The following is a 23,249-nucleotide window of genomic DNA, read 5'->3' on the forward strand; positions in this document are numbered from 1 at the left end:
AACCTGCCGTTGTAGCAGCAGTAACCAATCTAACAACTGCGGCAGACACTTGTTCTCTTGTATAGGCGTTGACGACCGCAGCGCCGTATTCTGCCTGTTTACATATCTTTGTATTCGAATACGCATGCCTAGACCTGTTTCTTCGGCGCTTCAGTGTTAGTCGAATAACGAAAAGAAATTCAGTTCTTTAACGAGAGAAGGTATCATACTGTAAAATATGAAAGAAACAAATTTTTTCACATAATAGTTTTATGATAAGTATTTCATCAGTGGCCTGCATGTCTGCTCAACCGCGTCGCTGAAAATTCGTGAACCGAATCAACAAACGTGGAACAGAAAAGTTATTACTATGGTTCTCAAACCTGTCGATGTGTTAGTGATATCACTGATAGGTTCATCTTTTCCGAGAGTTATGACAGTTATGAATATACACTACTGGCCATTAAAATTGCTACACCACGAAGATGACGTGCTACAGACGCGAAATTTAACCGACAGGAAGAAGATGCTGTGATATGCAAATGATTAGCTTTTCAGAGCGTTCACACAAGGTAGGCGCCGGTGGCAACACCTACAACGTGCTGACATGAGGAAAGTTTCCAACCGATTTCTCATACACAAACAGCAGTTGACCGGCGTTACCTGGTGAAACGTTGTTGCGATGCCTCGTGTAAGGGGGAGAAATGCGTACCATCACGTTTCCGACTTTGATAAAGGTCGGCGGGACTGCTACGGTCGCAGGTTCGAATCCTGCCTCGGGCATGGATGTGTGTGATGTCCTTAGGTTAGTTAGGTTTAAGTGGTTCTAAGTTCTAGGGGACTGATGACCACAGATGTTAAGTCCCATAGTGCTCAGAGCCATTTGAACCATTTTTGATAAAGGTCGGATTGTAGCCTATCGCGATTGCGGTTTATTGTATCGCGACGTTGATGCTCGCGTTGGTCGAGATCCAATGACTGTTAGCAGAATATGGAATCGGTAGGTTCAGGAGTACACCGCCTGCGATGGTGTACTCAACGACGAACCCGGGTGCACGAATGGCAAAACGTCATTTTTTCGGATGAATCCAAGTTCTGTTTACAGCATCATGACGGTCGCATCCGTGTTTGGCGACATCGCGGTGAACGCTCATTGGAAGCGTGTATTCGTCATCGCCATACTGGCGTATCACCCGGCGTGATGGTATGGAGTGCCATTGGTTATACGTCTCGGTCACCTCTTGTTCGCATTGACGGCACTTTGAACAGTGAACGTTACATTTCAGATGTGTTACGACCCGTGGCTCTACCCTTCATTCGATCCCTGCGAAACCCTACATTGCAGCAGGATAATGCACGACCGCATGTTGCAGGTCCTGTACGGGCCTTTCTGGATACAGAGAATATTCGACTGCTGCCCTAGCCAGCACCTTCTCCAGATCTCTCACCAATTGAAAACGTCTGGTCAATGGTGGCCGAGCAACTGGCTCGTCACAGTACTCCAGTCACTACTCTTGATGAACTGTGGTATCGTGCTGAAGCTACATGGGCAGCTACACGCCATCCAAGCTCTGTTTGACTGCTGAATGCCCAGGCGTATCAAGGCCGTTATTGCGGCCAGATGTGGTTGTGCTGGGTACTGATTTCTCAGGATCTATGAACCCAAATTGCGTGAAAATGTAATCACATGTCAGTTCTAGTATAATATATTTTTCGAACGAATACCCGTTTATCATCTGCATTTATTCTTGGTGTAGCAATTTTAATGGCCAGTAGTGTATGTATGACAATAGGTTTATGAAAGAGAAACTACGAAAAAACACTAGGTTACAGGGAGGAATCGAAAGTGACACTTCGCTTTCGTCATAGTCTTCTAGCATGTTACTAATAACTCTAGGAAAGATGCAGTTCTGAGGCGTGAAACAATATTGACGTACCTGTGTGTTTCTCTATGCAGTGATTCGTTTTTAGAGGAGTTTGAAAGTGGAAAACTTAAGTTTTTACAGTAACAGCATTTATTCTGAATCAGGTGCAGTGAAACACAGAGCGACAGACGAAATTGTTACGCCCAGGCTTCCTGGAATGTTGGGCATAGAGGAAGCGGGCCTCGTGGCAGAAACAGTTCACAGGTAGCGGCCCGAACGTGGTCTCTCGGTACCGGCAGCAGTGTACGACGACAACAAAGCGGCGCTCTCTACGGAATGTAGCGAGCACGTTTGCCGCAGTCAAAGGGCTAATCAAATCTCTGTACGGGTGATGTATTTCAAGCTTTTCGAAGCAGTAAATCACAGACGCTAGCCAACTGTAGCCACAGCTTTTGACCGTGTATCCTGGTGAAATAGACGACACACGTGCGATAACACTTAGCGTGCGGCTGACGTAATACTGTGGCGTTTGCGGGAAATGAGAATGTGCGGCGGATGCATTCTATGCGATGATTTTCCGCGATTTCAAACGTACTTTTTACGGCTCCCAGAATCACCCGTGAGGTTTGGAGGCTTCGTAGATGACAGTAGCGGTATCGTTCGAACAATTCGTCCTTTTGAAACATTTGTTACTGTCTCTTGCTTCGTAGGCATTAGGTGATGTTACAGTTCTCTCTGTTTCGTCCGTCTTTGTGCTTTTCTGTTGATGTTGCGTTCAAAATGTGCAGCGAAGAGGAGAAACGTTTGGGGAAAATGATTTAAAAGCTCTTGGTGAGTTTACAGATGATGGAAATGAACTATTTGATGACGATTCAGATAACACATCATCTGAAAATTGTAGTTTTTGAAGATGGGTTGCTGCATATTTATGAAGAAATATCCTTCAGCTGCATCAGGAAATGAATGCGAGCATAGGAGTCCAGTGAATGTAATGTCTGAATGTGTATATCTCTGTTTCAACATGCGTCGCACTGTACTCCACTATTAATGCAATCTTTTGCTTTGATATTGTGTTTTGTATGTTTATTTAGATGTAAATTGGCTGTAAAAGAAAAATAAAGAAAAGATCACGTCCTTGTTTACATATTTGAATACTAGAATTCGCTTTCAAATTTTCCTGTGATTACTGTCAAATTGAAGTTTTGTTGGCTATTTCGGTTTTAATATTAGCAGTACCAAGATACGTGTATTTAAAGTAGAAAGTCTAATAAACCCAAAACTGATCTGAAATTCCAAACTACATATTTGTACACAGGTATTATAATTTTAAAATCAATATTTCAGCCGGTCCACAAGTAATAGCAGCTACCCACGAAACCAACAAATGTTCAAATGTGTGTGAAATCTTATAGGACTTAACTGCTAAGGTCATCAGTACCTAAGCTTACACAGTACTTAACCTAAATTATCCTAAGGACAAACACGTACGCCCATGCCCGATAGAGGACTCGAACCTTCGCCGTGACCAGCCGCACAGTCCATGACTGCAGCGCCTTAGACCGCGCGGCTAATCCCGCGCACGAAAGCAACACCGTGTCTTAAGTTGCGTACTAAAATTTCAGAAACCGTGTGTCACAAAATAATTAAATTCTGGCAGTGAAAGCCTGGAGGGCGCGATCAATTAATTTTCTATGATATTTTAGAGTTGTACTCGATTTTGTTAATGTGGTGGCACGAGAGATGTGACGCAGGAATAACGTGGCTGAGGAAGCATGGCGGCGTGTCTCAGTATTCTTTGTACAACCGCGTTACGTGCTGTGGCTTGGAAATGTGCTGATACCGATGCATGCCAAGGGCGGCCGCAGTTGCGAAACTGAAGGACATTGCACGGTGTTGTTGTTTGATAGTTTCTTTTCGTATAAAGGATGTTGGCACGATGCAAACTACTTTCAAAGTCCACAATAAAAGAGAACTGAGTTTAGCAAACAAACCTTGTTTGAAAAATAATTGACACTGACCCTTACCTGCTAATATTCAGATTACAGATTTACTATCTAATGGTATTTATACTTATTAAAACTGTATTGTATTGGTATCAACTTTCCAGTCAGTTATGACTATTACAGGACGCCTACACTGTAAATTGCAGGACATCCTAAATTACGTCGGAATGGAACATAACAATGCTTTCCCTTGTAGTAGTCAGATATAACTGAATGATCTGTCTTTCAGTTTGTGTCAACCGAAATATAAACCCTGAAATAAGCACAATTTTTACGGTTAAATATAATGAGTTAGTATTAATACAGTACTTACAGTCTCCGAAAACTCAAAGAAAGAACTAAAGCCACTATATACTCAGGGTAATGTAGTGTATTAGTAAAAGATATCCAGTGTTGTTGCACGTCATTTGGCTCCATCGTTATGAGCTCTAGATCCTTTTGAGCAGTTGTCAGACGAAGATTGTGGGATAAAGATGATCAGCTTTCAAATTGGCTATCGAAAGTTTTACATATTCGACGTATTAAATTTCTACAATTCCTGCATATTTTGAGTCCTACGAAGCCACGATACGCGAGAAAACTTGTAGACGTCGCTGCCAACTGAGCTTCATACGTATCAGGTGCAGGTATTCCAGATTGACAGCAATGTTAACTCTCTCAAAGAAGGGCTTTTTCCGTAGTTATTAACCACTGAGTATTATATAGTGCATCTGCCTATACAGGATGCTAAAAAAAATTATTCGGTATCTTGAGAGGTAGCAGTATGGACCAAAAAACACAAAAATGTCCAGTAAACGTGGACTCTAAAATGTGCACCTTACGAGCAATGTGTACTTTCTCATCTTCGATACGGTGAAATACAGGTCTTCTACTGTAGTCTCTTCGCTATTGCAAATGACCTAGAGAATGCAGTAAGCGTGCCGGCCAGAGTGGCCGAGCGGTTCTAGGCGCTACTGTGTGAGCAGCTTGTGAATCTAAATCTCTCTTCTACTGCAAGCTCTTTGCAATCACTAACGACCAACAGAATGCTGTAAACACATTGTTCTATTACTGTGAAACAAGAGTTAATGTAATCTGCTTGCTATCACATACTACCTGCACTTGTGAGGCATCGCTAAATTCATTTACTGTAATGCTTCTGTACCATGTCTTAGGGAATCACACATTCTCTGAAAATCTTCAGGCTGGTCACGGATACGCTGGAAAACATTGATGACGCGTTTACTGTAGTGTTTGTACGTGATTAATTGGGACTGCATATAACAAGATTTTAAGTGTACCCACAACCAAAAATCCAAGGTATTAAGATCGCACAAACGAGTTGTTAAGCATAAGAGTTGTACAACGTACGTCCGTCCAATTCATTGCTCATTAAATGGATATCTGAGGAGTTCTAAGACATTCCTCAGAAAATGGGTTGATGCTCCATCATGCATGAAACACATCGCCAGTCGTCGTTAAAATGGTACCTCCTTTAATAGACAGGCAAGTCGTTTCGTATTAACTGAAGATACCTTGCACCAGTCAATCTCTTTGGTAGTATGTTAAGTCCTGAAGTTGTGCTGCACTTACTCTTCAACCACGATATTACTGTACACGGTCTCCAGTGGTCGTTACCGGAAACATGCCGTGACATTACACTGAAAAAGTACAGTGGTGAGGAAGGAAAACGCGTTTGAAGACCGTTGTACAATCCTATCAAGTGGTTCAGCGGCTTGCCGTGAAACATCACGATAAAACTGACGATAAGGGAACTGGAACGCCCAGGCTACCAGGTCCAGTAATATTTTATTTTATTTTTATTTATTTATTGTTCCGTGGGACCACATTTAGGAGACGTCTCCATGGTCATGGCACGAGTCACTACATGAAATTATAACACGATTGTAGAAACAGATAAAATGAAATATAAGAAACATATTCAGGCGACAAGTCGTTAGTTTAAATAAAGAAAATCAAGAATGTAACACTGGAATTTGCTTAATTTTTTAGCTCTTCCAGGAGCTCCTCGACAGAATAGGAGGAGTGAGCCATGAGGAAACTCTTCAGTTTAGACTTAAAAGTGTTTGGGCTACTGCTAAGGTTTTTGAGTTCTTGTGGTAGCTTATTGAAAATGGATGCAGCAGAATACTGCACTCCCTTCTGCACAAGAGTCAAGGAAGTGCATTCCACATACAGATTTGATTTCTGCCTAGTATTAACTGAGTGAAAGCTGCTAACTCTTGGGAATAAGCTAATATTGCTAACAACAAACGACATTAAAGAAAATACATACTGTGAGGGCAATGTCAAAATTCCCAGACTATTGAATAGGGGTCGACAAGAGGTTTTCGAACTTACACCATACATAGCTCGAACAGCCCGTTTTTGAGCCAAAAATACCCTTTTTGAATCAGAAGAATTACCCCAAAAAATAATACCATATGACATAAGCGCATGAAAATATGCGAAGTATACTACTTTTCGTGTTGAAATGTCACTTATTTCAGATACTGTTCTAATGGTAAATAAAGCGGCATTTAGTTTCTGAACAAGATCCTGAACATGGGCTTTCCACAACAGCTTACTATCTATCCGTACACCAAGGAACTTGAACTGTTCCGTCTCGCTTATAACATGCCCATTCTGTCTGATTAAAATGTCAGTTCTTGTTGAATTGTGAGTTAGAAACTGTAAAAACTGAGTCTTACTGTGATTTAGCATCAAATTATTTTCCACAAGCCACGAACTTATATCATGAACTACATTATTTGATAATGTTTCAATATTACACACAAGATCCTTCACTACCAAGGTGGTGTCATCAGCAAACAGAAATATTTTTGAATCACCTGTAATACTAGAAGGCATATCATTTATATAAATAAGAAACAGCAGTGGCCCCAGCACCGACCCTTGGGAAACGCCCCATTTAACAGTGCCCCATTGGGACTGAACATCATTACCACTCTCAATATTGCGGAGGATTACCTTCTGCTTTCTGTTCTTAAAGTAGGAGGCGAACCAATTGTAAGCTACTCCCCTTACTCCATAATGTTCCAACTTCTGCAGTAATATTTTGTGGTCAACACAGTCAAAAGCCTTCGTTAAATCAAAGAAAACACCTAACGTTCGCAACCTTTTATTTAATCCGTCCAAAACCTCACAGAGAAAAGAGACTATAGCATTTTCAGTTGTTAAGCCATTTCTAAAACCAAACTGTACATTTGACAGCAAATTATGTGAATTTAAATGCTGCAGTAACCTTGTATATACAACCCTCTCGATAACTTTAGCAAACACCGATGGCATAGAAATAGGTCTATAATTGTCAACATTATCCCTGTCTCCCTTTTTATAAAGTGGCTTCACTACCGAGTACTTTAATCGGTCAGGAAACCGACCACTCCTAAAGGAAAAGTTACAGATATGGCTAAGTACTGAGCTAACATACGTGGAACAATACTTCAGTATTCTGCTAGATACCCCGTCATATCCATGAGAGTTCTTGGTCTTTAGTGATTTAATTATTAACTCAATCTCCCTCTTGTCAGTATCATGGAGGAGCATTTCAGGTAACAGTCTCGGAGCACTTTTTTCTAAGAGCGCTATATGATTCCCTGTTGGGACTAGGTTTCTATTTAGTTCACCTGCTATGTTCAGAAAGTGATTATTATTTACTGTACATATATGCGACTTATCAGTAACACGGATATCCCCACTACGCACTGATTCTATATTCTCGACCTGTCTCTGCAGACCAGCCACTTCCTTTACGACTGACCATATGGTTTTAATTTTATCCTGAGACTTAACTATTCTATCTGCATACCACATACTTTTTGCCTTCCTAATAACTTTTTTAAGCACCTTACAATACTGTTTGTAATGGGCTGCTGCATTTAGATTGTGACTGTTTCTAACGTTTTGATATAATTGCCGCCGGCCGAAGTGGCCGTGCGGTTAAAGGCGCTGCAGTCTGGAACCGCAAGACCGCTACGGTCGCAGGTTCGAATCCTGCCTCGGGCATGGATGTTTGTGGTGTCCTTAGGTTAGTTAGGTTTAACTAGTTCTAAGTTCTAGGGGACTAATGACCTCAGCAGTTGAGTCCCATAGTGCTCAGAGCCATTTGAACCATTTGATATAATTGCCACTTTGTTCTACAAGATATTCTTATCCCTTTAGTCAGCCATCCAGTCTGCCTGTTTGTGCTAGTACCCTGTTTTGAACGTTCTAACGGAAAGCAACTTTCAAAGAGCACGAGAAAAGTCTTGAGGAAAGCATTATATTTATCGTCTACTGTATCAGCACTATAAACATCTTACCACTCTTGTTCCTTGATAAGGTTTACAAAAGTCTGTACAGCAACTGGATCAGCTTTCCTAAAAAGTTGGTAACTATATTTAACATGTGTTGCAGCACAAAAATCTTTTAGACGTAAAATTTGTGCATCATGATCTGAAAGGCCATTCACCTTTTTGCTAACAGAAATGACGAATGAACAAAAATATTGTCTATGGTTGTTCTACTGTTCCATTGCACTCTCGTTGGAAAGAATACGGTTTGCATAAGATTATATGAATTAAGGAGGTCTACCAGCATCCTTTTCCTTGCACAATCACTTATACAATTAATATTGAAGTCACCACATATAACTAACTTTTTGTATTTCCTATAAAGTGAACCAAGAACCTCCTGTAGCTTTAGCAAAAATGTTGTGAAATCGGAGTCTGGTGATCTGTAAATAACAACAGTGAGAAGTTTAGCTCCACTAAATTTAACCACACCTGCACAACATTCAAACACCTTTTCACTGCAGTACTTTGAAACATCAATTGACTCAAATGGGATACCGTTTTTCACATACATGGCTACTCCCCCACACCGCAAAGAGCTCCTAGAAAAGCTGCCAGCCAACCTGTATCCTGGTAAAGGAAGCCTCTGAATTATCTCCTTATTTAAGAAGTGTTCAGATATACCAATAATTTCAGAGTCAACATCTATAAGCAGTTCACTAACTTTATCTCTAATACCTTGTATATTTTGATGAAATATACTAATTCCCTCATTAATCGGATACCCAAGCTTTGTAGAAAGTGGTTTCTTTGTTAGAGAGACTTCCCTTAAGCAGGAATACCTATCAGCTGACTTCAATCTAAAAAAGGTACAGCTCTAACACCCACAACTACCGGAATTTCCCCATGAATGATCCCACCACCCCCACCTATGCTGTCACCTATAAGTCGACTAATACGCGAATCTGAATACGGTTTACAGTAACAACAGAAACAGACGTTTCCTGCATGCCGTATCGATGGACAGTAACAGAGGAATGTCTTGATTTGGTTACTGCATTCAAATGGCTCTGAGCACTATGGGACTTACCTTCTGAGGTCATCAGTCCCCTGGAACTTAGAACTACTTAAACCTAACTAACCTAAGGACATTACACACATCCAAGCCCGAGGCAGGATTCGAACCTTTGACCGTAGCGGTGACGCGAATAAAACAGTGACCCATATATACAATAAGTTTCCTTTAATTTACATCTATGGTCACAAACTTTTTGTTAGCAGATTACCGGTTTCGGTCTATAATGACCATCACATCTGTTTATAAAAACGAAGTCCTAATGTACTGCAGCCACTGTGGCTGCATTTGACGATGCCACAGTGGCTGCAGTACATTAGGACTTCGTTTTTATAAACAGATGTGATGGTCATTATAGACCGAAACCGGTAATCTGTTAGCAAAAAGTTTGTGACCATAGACGTAAATTAAAGGAAACTTAAGATATTTAGATGTTTCAAAGTAGCGAAGATGAACAATTGCTCATAGCTAAAAGTAGCTTTGGTCAGTTAAGTTCGTATCGGCGTTTCCTGTACGTTGGGTGTGTTTCATATCTATCGAGCGTTACCTCATAACGAGGAGGAGGAGATTAGTTTTTAACGTTCCATCGACAACGGGGTCATTAGAGACGGAGCACAATCTCGAATTAGGGAAGGACGGGGAGGAAATTGGCCACGGCCTTTCAAAGAAACTATCTCGGAGTTTGCCTGAAGCGATTTAAGGAAATGACGGAAAACCTAATTCAGTATGGCAAAACGCGGGTTTGAACCGTCTTTCTCCCCAATGCAAGCCCAATGTGCTAACCAATGCGCCATCTCGCTCGGTACCTCATAACGATCGCTTTCTTTATTTATGCGATGAGTCTCTTACTAGCTTCCCTAAAAACCGGAAGCGATGGACCATCTTGAAACTCAGTGACAAAATATAAAGGGCCGGGTAACCTATGGAACTTTTTTGGTCTACATAGTTATCCTCCTGTCTGTTACTTAATAATAACCAGTACGAGGTGCATTCAAGTTCTAAGGCCGCCGATTTTTTTTCTCCGTACTGTAAAGAGATAGAAAAATGCGCATTGTTTTAAAATGAGGCCGCGTTCATTGTCAATATGTCCCAGAGATGGCAGCACCGAACGGCAGATGGAATTTTACCGCCAGCGGCGAGAATGAGAACTGTTTTAAATACTTAAAATGGCGACGTTTTCCTTACTTGAACAGCGTGCAATCATTCGTTTTCTGAATTTGCGTGGTGTGAAACCAATTGAAATTCATCGACAGTTGAAGGAGACATGTGGTGATGGAGTTATGGAAGTGTCGAAAGTGCGTTCGTGGGTGGGACAGTTTAATGAAGGCAGAACATTGTGTGAGAACAAACCGAAACAACCTCGGGCTCGCACAAGCCGGTCTGACGACATGATCGAGAAAGTGGAGAGAATTGTTTTGGGGGATCGCCGAATGACTGTTGAACAGATCACCTCCAGAGTTGACATTTCTGTGGGTTCTGTGCACACAATCCTGCATGACGACCTGAAAATGCGAAAAGTGTCATCCAGGCGGGTGCCACGAATGCTGACAGACGACCACATGGCTGCCCATGTGGCATGTTGCCAAGCAATGTTGACACGCAACGACAGCATGAATGGGACTTTTCGTCGGTTGTGACAATGGATGAGACGTGGTTGCCATTTTTCAACCCAGAAACAAAGCGCCAGTCAGCTCAATGGAAGCACACAGATTCACTGCCACCAAAAAAATTTCGGGTAACCGCCAGTGCTGAAAAAATGATGGTGTCCGTGTTCTGGGACAGCGAGGGCGTAATCTTTGCCCAATGCGTTCCAAAGGGGACTACGGTAACAGGTGCATCCTACGAAAATGTTTTGAACAAATTCCTTCCTGCACTGCAACAAAAACGTCTGGGAAGGGCTGCGCGTGTGCTGTTTCACCAAGACAATGCACCCGCACATCGAGCTAATGTTACGCAACAGTTTCTTCGTGATAACAACTTTGAAGTGATTCCTCATGTTCCCTACTCACCTGACCTGGCTCCTAGTGACTTTTGGCTTTTTCCAACAATGAAAGACGCTCTCCGTGGCCGCACATTCACCAGCCGTGCTGCTATTGCCCAGCGATTTTCTAGTGGTCAAAACAGACTCCTAAAGAAGCCTTCGCCGCTGCCATGGTATCATGGCGTCAGCGTCGTTAAAAATGTGTACGTCTGCAGGGCGATTACGTCGAGAAGTAACGCCAGTTTCATCGATTTCGGGTGAGTAGTTAATTAGAAAAAAAATCGGAGGCCTTAGAACTTGAATGCACCTCGTATTTGTAGCAGAAATGAAATTGTCAATGTTTAATTTAGGTTTCATGCACATGTTGTTTTGTAATGGAAAACAGAGGGATGTAGTAAAAAAGAAAAAAAATACGGATCTATCATATAGCACTAGAAAACGTAATTTCCTCAACAAAAGGGTGAAATAACAAAAACAACGTAAAACCAAAATGTCAAACATCGCTTCGATACGAAACTTCCTGGCAGATTAAAACTGTGTGCCGGCCCGAGACTCGAACTCGGGACCTTTGCCTTTCGCGGGCAAGTTGGTAGAGCACCTGCCCGCGAAAGGCAAAGGTCTCTATTTCTAGTTTCGGTCCGGCACACAGTTTTAATCTGTCAGGAAGTTTCATATCAGCGCACACTACGCTGCAGAGTGAAAATCTCATTCTGGAAACATCACTTCGATACTTCGTCGAACTTACATAAAACATGTTTCTGTTATTCACGAACAATTTCCGCATTTATCAATAATGATTTGAATCTCTTACCTTCAATCAAGATGAAGAACGTTCTCCTGAGTACAAAATAACACCAGTAATTATATACAGGGTGAGTCACTAAGTATTGCCATCTAGAATAATTCCGAAAGTGCGATAGTAGCTGAAAAGTTCGTGGGACAAATGTTGCATGGGACAACGCGGGCCATAATATGGCGTTGGTTCTTTGTTGCTAGGTGGGGTCGCGTCAGAGATATGAAGGTCAACTTCGTTTTTTTTAAGTGGGATGCTTTAGTTTGGTTCTAAAAAAATGTCGTGTGACTAGGGCCTCTTGTCGGGTAGACCGTTCGCCGCGTGCAAGCCTTTCGATCTGACGCCATTTCGGCGACTTGCGCGTCGATGGGGATGAAATGGTGATGATTAGGACAACACAACACCCAGTCCCTGAGCGGAGAAAATCTCCTGCGCAGCTGGGTATCGAACCCGGGTATTGACATTCTGTCACGCTGACAACTTTTTTAAATCTCATTTTGTTCCATACTGTTCGTTGAATTTGTTTTTTATTACAGTGGGTAGCTAACCGTCTGATCGAACACGCTGAGCTACCGTACCGGCCTCCACTCAGCTACCGGGGGCGGACAGTTTGGTACTTATTTTCTGGTAACGGCTATCGAGACGTATCCAATGATGTGTAGCAGTAAGCTCTTTGAAGGTCAACGAAGGTCAAAAAAGTTGGCATGAACGTCCACTTACAGAAGGTGTTCGAAGTGATGACCGTTGGTATCAATGCAGTGCTGCAATCTTCTTAACATGGAATGAGTGATCTTCCTTATCACTCAGGCACTTATCGAAGCAAATGCTCTGACAATTCTCTCTCATATATCGTGCAAATAGTAAATATTTGCAGAATACGGCGTATCCATCTAACGTGCCATGAATATGCAAACACCACTCGACGGTTTTGCAATACAACACTAATAGGAACGGTAAGACTAGTATCGTCGAATAATGCGAATGTGAATGATGTATTCCTTCGAAGAACAAGTCTATATGCTTACGTGTATGATAAATTGAGAACAACTGGATCTTTAACGCATCGGAAACATATCCGGCAAAGGAAAGTTACTAACTAGGAAACGGAAATTGGTACTCTCGCAACTGTGGTTCGAGATCCTTCTTAGTTCGCGTCAAATCGCAAGGGAATCTGGCATGAGTCAGTGAAGTGTTCTGCATCGCCATAAGTATCATTCTTACCGTATCAGTCTCCACCTAGAATTAATTGGTACGGATTGTAGGGGTCGCATTGAATTCTGCCGATGGGGTCAACTTCCGATTCAGAGGGATGACACATTTATTAATTTGATTTTATTTAGTGACGAGGCTACATTCACGAACCGTGCAAATGTTAATTTGCATAACATGGATTATTGGGCAACTGAAAATCCGTGTTGGCTGCGGCAAGTTGCACACCAAAAACCGTGGTCGGTGAATGTATGGTGTGGGATTCTGGTTGGTTCAAATGGCTCTAAGCACTATGGGACTTAACATATGAGGTCATCAAACCCGTAAACTTAGAACTACTTAAACCTAACTAACCTAAGGACATCACACACATCCAAGCCTGTGGCAGGATTCGAACCTGCGACCGTAGAAGCAGCGCGGTTCCGGACTGAAGCGCCTAGAACCGCTCGGTCACAACGGTCGGCGTGGGATTCTGGAGGATAGAAAGAATTATAGGCCCCTATTTCATCGAAGGAAATCTTAGTGGTAGGAAGTAGACCACATTCCTGCAAGAAACATTAGGTCAGTCATTAGAAGAAATACCTTTAGGAACAAAGAACAGAATGTGGTACCAACACGATGGGTGTCCTGCAAATTTTTCGCTAATGGCTAGAACTGAGTTGCCGAGACAATTTCTAAATCGTTGGATTCGACGCGGAGGAGATGTATCGTGGCCGGCTCGTTCGCCAGACCTGACGCCCCTGGCTTTTTCTTGTGGGGATTCGTAAAAGACATTGTTTATGGAGACGTTCCGACTACACCAGAAGAAGATACGCGAGAGAGAATTATCAAAGCATGTGCTTCGGTAAGTGCCGATGGGATATGGAATACCACTCAATCCATGATAAGGAGATTGCAGCACTGCATTGATACCAATGGTCATCACTTCTTCGAACACCTTCTGTAAATGGACGTTCATGCCACTTTTGTGACCTTCGTTGACCTTCAAAGACCTTACTGTTACACATCATTGGATTCGTCTTGATAGCCGCTATCAGAAAACAAGTCCCAACCTATAGTATCCCATCTAAGAAAGAAAATCAAAGTTGAGCTTCATATCTCTTACGCTACCGCACCTAACAAAAAAAACCAACGTCGTATTATGGTCCCCGTTGTCCCATGCAACATTTGTTCCACAAACTTTTCAGCTACTATCATACTTTCGGAGTTATTCTAGGTGGCAATCGTTAGACTCACCCTGTATATTTTTTATGTTTGTGCATGGAAACTGCACTTGCATCAAAAGTAATTGCTTTGGTTACATAAAAGCGCAGAAGTTACGAGATCAGTGAATTTTTCTTACTTATTAAACACCATTTATATTCTGTGACGATAGTAAATACCCAATGGACTAAAGCTGAATGATCTGCGAATCTAATTGTGTTCAAATCGAAGAAGAAGAAGAAGAAGAAGAAGAAGAAGAAGAAGAAGAAGAAGAAGAAGAAGAAGAAGAAGAAGAAGAAGAAGAAGGAGGAGGAGGCTACTAGTTTCTCTCATACACACTGTTATGTTTGTTTCCGTACCAATACTACCGGTAACCCTACCATTTACTAGATCATTTATGTAGTGCACCAATACTACCAAACCGTAGCTTTCGTTGATCGCAAATCCCATAACTCTTCAGGTATGCATTTCACAGCTCATTTTTACTGGACTTTTTCCTTGTTGTGTTCCATACTACGATTTCTCAAAATATCGAATGCATACTTTTAACATCCTGCATAATGGCATCGAATTGAGAAGGAAAGGGGAAGGGAGAAATAAGTTCAAATGTTTAAATGTGTGTGAAATCTTATGGGACTTAACTGCTAAGTTCATCAGTCCCTAAGCTTACACACTACTTAACCTAAATTATCCTAAGGACAAACACACACACCCATGCCCGAAGGAGGACTCGAACCTCCGCTGGGACCAGCCGCACAGTCCATCACTGCAGCGCCCCAGACCGCTCGGCTAATCCCTGACATGTGCATCATGAAGTTCAGCCAGAGCCTCGTGACGAAAATATGAAAGGAAGATTAGGGGCCGGCCGGAGTGGCCGAGCGGTTCTAGGCGCTACAATCTGGAACCGCGAGACCGCTACGGTCGCAGGTTCGAATCCGGCCTCGGGTATGGATGTGTGTGATGTCCTTAGGTTAGTTAGGTTTAAGTAGTTCTAAGTTATAGGGGACTGATGACCGCAGCAGTTAAGTCCCATAGTGCTCAGAGACATTTGAAGCATTTTTGAAGATTAGGGCTTACCATCTTGTACCCGACGAGAGCACTGGAAACTCGTTTCGAGATAAGAGAGTGCCACGAATATGATTCGCTAGGGATTGTAATCATTAAGAGACATTTCCATAGGATCCAATGCAAGTATATGGTTGAATGGAGAGACTTGATTCCAAATCTTAGACAACATATCTACCAAAATGCTAATACTATAAATCTGATTTGCCACTGTGTTGGTCACAGGATTTTGAACATTTCTTTAGACTTCAATTTGGCGTTGCATTTTTAAGTGATTGCTCACATAGCATACCATCTATTGTATGTGATCATTCTCAAAAAAATGGCTCTGAGCACTATGGGACTCAACATCTGTGGTCATAAGTCCCCTAGAACTTAGAACTACTTAAACCTAACTAACCTAAGGACATCACACACATCCATGCCCGAGGCAGGATTCGAACCTGCGACCGTAGCAGTCGCGCGGTTCCTGACTGAGCGCCTAGAACCGCTAGACCACCGCGGCCGGCGATCATTCTCAGTCAACTACCATCCTCCCAAGCTTATAACGCAGTGGATATATCGCAGTACTTCTGACATGTCACTGAGACAGCATGTGTTACAAACACCGTTTGGTAGCGTGAGAAATATCTAGTGGCGGCATGAGGGAGTTGCAAATATCAGCTTAGTACCACGTTCCTTAGGCGAATCACTTCGTAAATTCGATGAAAATGGCGATTTTATTACCAGCTTTCACCGCCAGTGGCGTACAACCGCGCTTTGTGTGTATTAGTACACACCCCAGCGATCATTGTCTATATTCAAAGTCGCGGTATTTGTGTGGAAGATTACTTCATTCGGAAACAAATATCTTGATTTATAAAGCTTCTTTAGTTTTTAACATGGTTATCGTTAGCGACTTTTGTGTGCGCCTGTGGAAACAAGAGCGCTTTTTATGCAGGGTGATAGTAACAAATTCGTTGCGATCGTGTTCTCAATAACTGGTCGCTTATAAGACGATCACCTCTCTCTTCCTAAGACACACTGGTACCACTGGCAAGAAAAACAAATGAGACATGCCCATCCATCGCAGATTTTCGCTCAGTATTGTTTGGTGTCAGCAGCATTCAGTTATTGGCCAAGTATTGTTCTTAGTAGGTGATGTGTTATAGACTCCCTGTGATTAGCAGGCTTATAAAGTATGTGTTGGAAGTGTAGAAATTTATATTTCCAGAGCCACAGCTGTCAGTAGGGGGTATTCCTGATATATCGCTCATTGTCGAATGTCGCCATATTGGCGCTAAGTCAGTAATATTTAATTGTAATTACACTGTTAAATATGTGGCTGCTTTCCTAGGACGATTCTGCCTGGCATAGGAAGCACGTTGCGGAGGTAGCTGGTGGCCGGAACGACTTGGCGTTTCCAGCTAAGTTACGAGCCGTCATTATTGGATCGCCTGAACTAAACCGGCTGGGGTACATCGTGCAGCTGACCTAACCATGTCGCTCTCTATGGGGGTGAATAGCGAACTAATACTCAGTATTTATTGGACACGCCTTCTCATCCCGTGTGTTGTGAGTATCCTCTGGAAATTTGAGAAGATTCAATATGGACAAGTGTTCAAGCTGGACAATTATTCCCTCCCATGTAAATTGACTGGTTGATTGCTTGTACTGCCCTTCTGCACATTTCCTGTCTATTTGGCTGAGTGAACATGGAATGTGATGTTTGTCGTATGCATGTAGATGGTGAAAAACAGGTGGAAGAGACATACGATTGTAAGTATTACGAGGGTAATCCCATAAGTAAGGTCTCCTATTTTTTTATAAGTACAGAACTCTGTGTGGCAGTTGGTCACACTGTTATGAAGAGTGCTTCACGCGCTGTGTGTAAACATGAGCACGCCGCGCTGAGGCGCTCAGTCGTGGCTTGGCAGCCGTTGAGAATGAAGCTCCCGTTGGATATTACCGCAAAGTGCCAATTGCGCGCAGTTATTCAGTTTTTGAATGCAAGGGGCACTGCGCCGATTGATATCCATCGCGAATTGATGGAAGTGTATGGTGAGGCGTGCATGGATGTCAAAAATGTTCGTAAGTGGTGTAGAGAGTTTGCAGCTGGTCGGACCGAAATTCACGACGAACAAAGGAGTGGGAGACCGTCAATTTCTGAGGACCACAATTAACGCTGACAGGTACTGTGAGATTCTGAAAAAACTCAAAGGGGCAATTCAGAGCCGGAGAAGAGGATTGCTGAGCAAGGGCGTACACATTCTGCATGACAATGCTCACCCACACATCGCTAGGCAAACCGTTGCGTTCCTGCAACAGTTTCAGTGCAGCATAATCACACACCCACCCACCCACCCACCCCATAGTCCTGACTTGGCACCCAGTGACTATCACATGTTGCCTAGGTTAAAAGAACATTTGGCAGGAAAGCGATTCAGCTCCGACGACGACGTGAAAGAAGAGGTTCGTAACTTTCTGAACAGCATGGCGGTGAGCTGGTATGACATGGCATACAAAAACTGCCACAGTGTCTATAAAAATGCATCGACAGAAATGGCGAGTATGTCGAAAAATAGCTAAATGTTCAAGCTGTAAACTGATGTAAACCATTGTAGAAATAAACAGGTCTATGTACTTATAAAAAAATAGGAGACCTTACTTTTGGGGTTATCCTCGTAGAACCGTATTTGACTCTGTAAAGTACAAGGGTGATTTGGAATCTGTTAAATCATTGACATCGGTATTCATTAAAAAATATGAGAACTACCAGTTTCCTCTATTTTCGAGTTTTCATTTAAGAATCTTCACAGATGAGGTAAGTTTCTAGTTACTCAGAGATTTTTAGCACATCCCACATAATGACCTTGCTATAGTTTCGGATTTCTAGAGATATAATTTCCACTCTGTATCTTCGGATTTATAGTGAGCAAGCGCTTGGTAACATACTGCTACGTGCTTGATATGGAGAGCTGTCGCGTTAATGGTATGATATACTGGCAAATCACGCGAAGATACAAATGATCTTGTAATCCCCGTGTCTGGAGATGATGATAACACATTACAGGAACCATGGTATCAAGCAGGCCATATAGGAGAAAGTACCATTAGCAGACGCCTTTGTGCTGGGAACCAACCCAGCCCTTGTACACCAGTTCAGAGGGTGGCTGCTGTCTGTGGAGGACGCTCTGATCACTCACCAGGCCAGCATGTGCAAGAGGGGGGGGGGGGGGGGCGGCGGCAATTGACTCGTGACCGTTGGCCACAGTGGATGACCGCTCAACCTCATGGGAAGTATCTAGTGCTATATACGGTGCATGTGCTTCCGCTTTTTTGGGATCTGTCTGTCTTCACGGTATATGTATGAGCGTCTAGTGGTCGATCGCTGTATGCAGGATGCAGAAATGATGATTTTGAATGGTGCAGGATACGAATTGTGCTTAGTACATAGATGTGGTAGGATGGTACAATCGTTTGTGGTGATATAGCCTGGTTGGACATCGATTTCACGCCGAAAAACTCAAGCTATCCTCGACAGCAGCGGAGCAGAGTGTAACTGAGGCGCCGGCCGGGGTGGCCGAGCGGTTCTAGGCGCTACAGTCTGGAACCGCGCGACCACTACGGTCGCAGGTTCGAATCCCGCCTCGGGCATTGATGTGTGTAATGCCCTTAGGTTAGTTAGGTTTAAGTAGTTCTAAGTTCTAGGGGACTGATGACCTCGGAAGTTAAGTTCCATAGTGCTCAGAGCCATTTTTTGTAATTGAGGAAGTGCCTTTGGCGGTAGTTTCCGTATTTCATAACCTGTAGACCTTTTTTAAAGGGTTTAACTGTCAGTGAAATATGACTACTGTATGTTTCTCGATCTGTAAAAAATAGTTTTCTGCTGAAAGTCCAACTGCAGAAAGTGGTGGACAGTGCTCCCACACCGGCAACAGCAATTTGGTGAGTAAATTCAGTAAGAACCAATGGGAATGCTCCATTCACAGGAGGTTCCATGACATCGGAGAGTCACAAGACATCCTTCCTTTGTGCAGTCTTCTTTGTTCTAGCGTTCAGACAAAAGTCCAAGCAGATCACTCTCTTCTGGTTTGGACAGGTGGGAAGCTGGCCCACACCCGCCGTTGTGACTTGAGAGCATCTCCAGAAGAGCAGTTGTAGGGCACTGAAAATTCCAACCAGTCTTCTCGTCTGTAGGAAAATGCTTCGAATCGTGTGTGTGTGTGTGTGTGTGTGTGTGTGTGTGTGTGTCCTTCCTGTGACATCATCCAGATATGTATGTGACAAAATTCTGCACATTGCTTAAACGCCAGATTTAATAACTCCTGAAGCAGTTCGTGTTCATTGATATGGGGTATCTGTGAGCCACAAATGGGCCAGGGGTGAGGAGGAAGGCTGCGGTAATTTCCAGCGTGACAGGAAGTGCTTAGCGCGCTGCCCTGCAGTTACCGGTGGCCAGTACTGTGAGCCCGGCGCATGGATTCTTCCAGCGGGAGCGCACGTCAGAAAGTTTTTCAGATACCTTTAGAGCGATCTGCGACAGTGAAACTACGTGATTCCTTTTGCTATCGGAAAGAAGAAAAGTACAATTGTTTAGCATCGTCTGATAACTAGGGTCAATTTCGGGATTTATTGCGATTTCAGAAATAAATAAACAATATTCTGAAATAAATTATTTAAACAATGCTTTGTGCACGCCACATTAGCGTACCGTCATGAGATCCTCCCAGTGCAGCAGCTAGACACACTGAGCGAATTTCCCTACACATTTCCCTGTGCCGCCATCATGGATCACGTCATGGTAGGGGGAGGGGAGAGGGTCAACAGTGACTGCAGGTGGTTATGTTGTAAACTAGGTCGTTCGGCCTCCAGACCTCAAGGTGAACACACTGGTTCAAATGGCTCTGAGCACCATGGGACTTAACTTCTGAGGTCACCAGTCCCCTATAACTTAGAACTACTTAAACCTAACTAACCTAAGGACATCACACACATCCATGCTCGAGGCAGGATTCGAACCTGCGACCGTAGCAGCAGCGCGGTTCCAGACTGTAGCGCCTAGAACCGCTCGGCCACCCCGGCCGGCTGAACACACTGGATGGAGCTACTACATAGTACTCGATCAATGGCTACTCAGATTATTTAAATAAGCAATATACCTCTCTGCAGCCGGCCGGAGTGGCCGTGCGGTTAAAGGCGCTTCAGTCTGGAAACGCGTGACCGCTACGGTCGCAGGTTCGAATCCTGCCTCGGGCATGGATGTGTGTGATGTCCTTAGGTTAGTTAGGTTTAATTAGTTCTAAGTGACTGATGACCTTAGAAGTTAAGTCGCATAGTACTCAGAGCCATTTGAACCATTTCGAAGCCATACCTCTCTGCATACAAAGTAAAGACTTACGTCCAACGTATCCGGCAGCCCAGCACAGACTGAGTCCTTTTCCTGCCAATTTCCAGATGGGTTGGGGGAGGGGGGAGGAGTGGGGAGGGGTGGGGGTGGGGATGGGGGTGGAGTGGAGTGAGGTTAGTGGAGGTAGCCCAGTTGATCTATTTTCCCCCCCAAAATTTGCATTTCCCACAATGTCAGTGCAACATTGTGACATCTATGGCCGCCACCTTGAATAAATTTGTCAGCAATGCAGAGTGGGGTGATGCTGCCTTTGCCCCACTACTATCATTGGTTTGTATGTACATATACAGCAAATTCTATGATTTGCGTCCCGTTCAGATAATTCCTTCGTGGTGCGTCATTTATTTATTTAGTCATTTATATTTTTTCTTAGAGTGTATGTAGATATAGATGAACTGAAAAGTAGGATGATAAAGGTAATCTCTCATTGACCTGAATGTCGTCTTAAACGGAACACAAGCCCTGAAACAATTACATTAGGGAAGGAGTTTCGTCGTGTCCGTTTTCAAAAGGACACTCCCGGCCAACGCCTTAATTAATTGAGGGGAAACTCCAGAGAGCTAAAGTTTGCTTCCTAGACAGGGATGTCTACACCATTCCTACAATGGCATAATCACCTCGCTGCTTCCTTCGGTAGGCTCGAAAACGCCTGTTGCAGAGGACCGTATTCCGCCGTACTCGCTTAGCTGCCTCAATTACTCTGACAGTGGGTTGCAAAACCGTAGTGTTAGCAGCGAGGCCGCAGGAAGCGAGAGAATGAGAGGAGAAGAGAGAGCGGCCAACTGGGTCGCCTTAACAGCCGCTTCCCCCACCTACACTCCGGCTGCCGCAGCACAGGTCGCGAAGAGCTAGCTCGAAGCTTTTATACTTGCTAGTGCCTGACCCAAGTAAGTGGCCCCTGGCAAGCGCTGCACGATTAGTCTGTAGTCCGACATATATCATTTCCAAAATGCTTGTTTTCTGCATGTTGCTCTGTAATGATGAGACACAACGGATTTAGCTTTTCTGTACAAAGTTGGCGATGTACCTAATCAGAAAAAACTAGGATCGGTGATTTTTTTTTTGCCCAAACATCTCTATTCGCGGCAAGATTTAGCAGAATATCTAACATATTTCTTATGATTTTTATCTGAGGTTATCTTTTATTTCTTCTTTCCTCTTTCTCTATTGTTTTTTTTTATTTTTACCTAGTATTTGTTTGGTAGGGATTGAAAAGTGGATTAATTACAGAATGAGCTTAGACCTTGGGCTGTGCTACAGTCTTACCACACCCTTCTTATGGTACTCACATTCGTCGTCTTCATCAACTCGCAACCATATTTTCACCTAAACTAACCTGCAGCTGGGGCTACGCCACATTTGTTTATTTCCCCCCTCCTCCCTGCCCATCAGGTTTATGTATCGTGCATTTGTCTTCTGTTTAAATAGCGTACTCTACGTCATTAAAATATTGCTGTACAGAAAAACGGTGTGCCTATTGCGAAGGGACTTGCAGACATGACGGCGACTGAACGCATTTCCAGACTGTGTTTTCTGAGCAGTGCCCGCCGTAGTTACACAGTTGGAACTCAGGTCAAATTAAAAACCAAATCATTAGTATGATCTACATCAGTCCGTGTTATTATCCTCTTCAGACTAGATATAAAATAGAATAAATGACAAAGACCCTCTAGGTACATCACATATCTATTAGTTTCCATGCGCTTCACTGTTTTTCCTGGCAGACATCGTTAATCTAACTACAAATAGCGAATCTAGCGACGTGAGTTGAAAGGATCACGCCACATCACACAGATACGGTCAACAGTGTTGATTTCATACTGTGAATGGCAAATAAAAACGGAAGGCATCCTAGCAGCTACAGTTGCGTCAGGCTATATCGTTGCAGAGATTATCTGTTGGTCTAGAGTTGTAATATCTAAATCATGCACTAATCCTTACAGGGAATTTAACTAGACGTAAAGCGACAGCTATCTCCAGCAGTCCTTAAGTGGTGTTTCAATTATCGCTCTGTCAAGCTTTTAAATCGTATGGGAAGTTTACACACAGAATTTTAAAAACGGAACATCACTGAATTGGTAGAAATAGAAATATATTAAGACCTATCGTTATGACAAACTGCCTATTGGCTTCTGTCTCGGGTTCTTCGGCCGACGTTCATCTAATGATTTTTCTGACGTTTCGCCAGCACGAGTGGCTGGCATTGTCAAGGCTTCACCTTCCATTGCCGGTGGTGAACTGGAGCCGAGCTCGCGGCCGCAGGCTATATGTACCTGGCGCGCCAACGTCCGAGGGCTTGGCGCGCCAGGTACATACAGTCTGCGGCCGCGAGCTCGGCTCCAGTTCACCACCGGCAATGGAGGGTGAAGCTTTGACAATGCGTCACTCGTGCTGGCGAAACGTCAGAAAAATA

At 43.3% G+C, this 23,249-nt stretch overlaps 1 protein-coding gene across 4 annotated transcripts in view; it reads left to right on the forward strand.

The window, feature by feature from the left end:
• The window catches only part of LOC126249805 (UNC93-like protein), a 448,375-nt gene that overhangs the window by 59,194 nt on the left and 365,932 nt on the right, over positions 1 to 23,249 (forward strand). The window contains exon 1 of one of the 4 annotated variants that reach the window (XM_049951501.1): positions 21,674 to 21,723. The exons of the other annotated variants lie outside the window; for them this stretch is intronic. The gene's annotated coding sequence lies outside the window, so the exon portion shown is untranslated. Of the gene's footprint in view, positions 1 to 21,673; positions 21,724 to 23,249 lie in introns of those variants that run through there. 4 annotated transcript variants of the gene reach the window in all.

The sequence above is a fragment of the Schistocerca nitens genome, chromosome 3 (assembly GCF_023898315.1).
Source record: "Schistocerca nitens isolate TAMUIC-IGC-003100 chromosome 3, iqSchNite1.1, whole genome shotgun sequence".
NCBI classification, from domain to species: Eukaryota; Metazoa; Arthropoda; class Insecta; order Orthoptera; family Acrididae; genus Schistocerca; species Schistocerca nitens.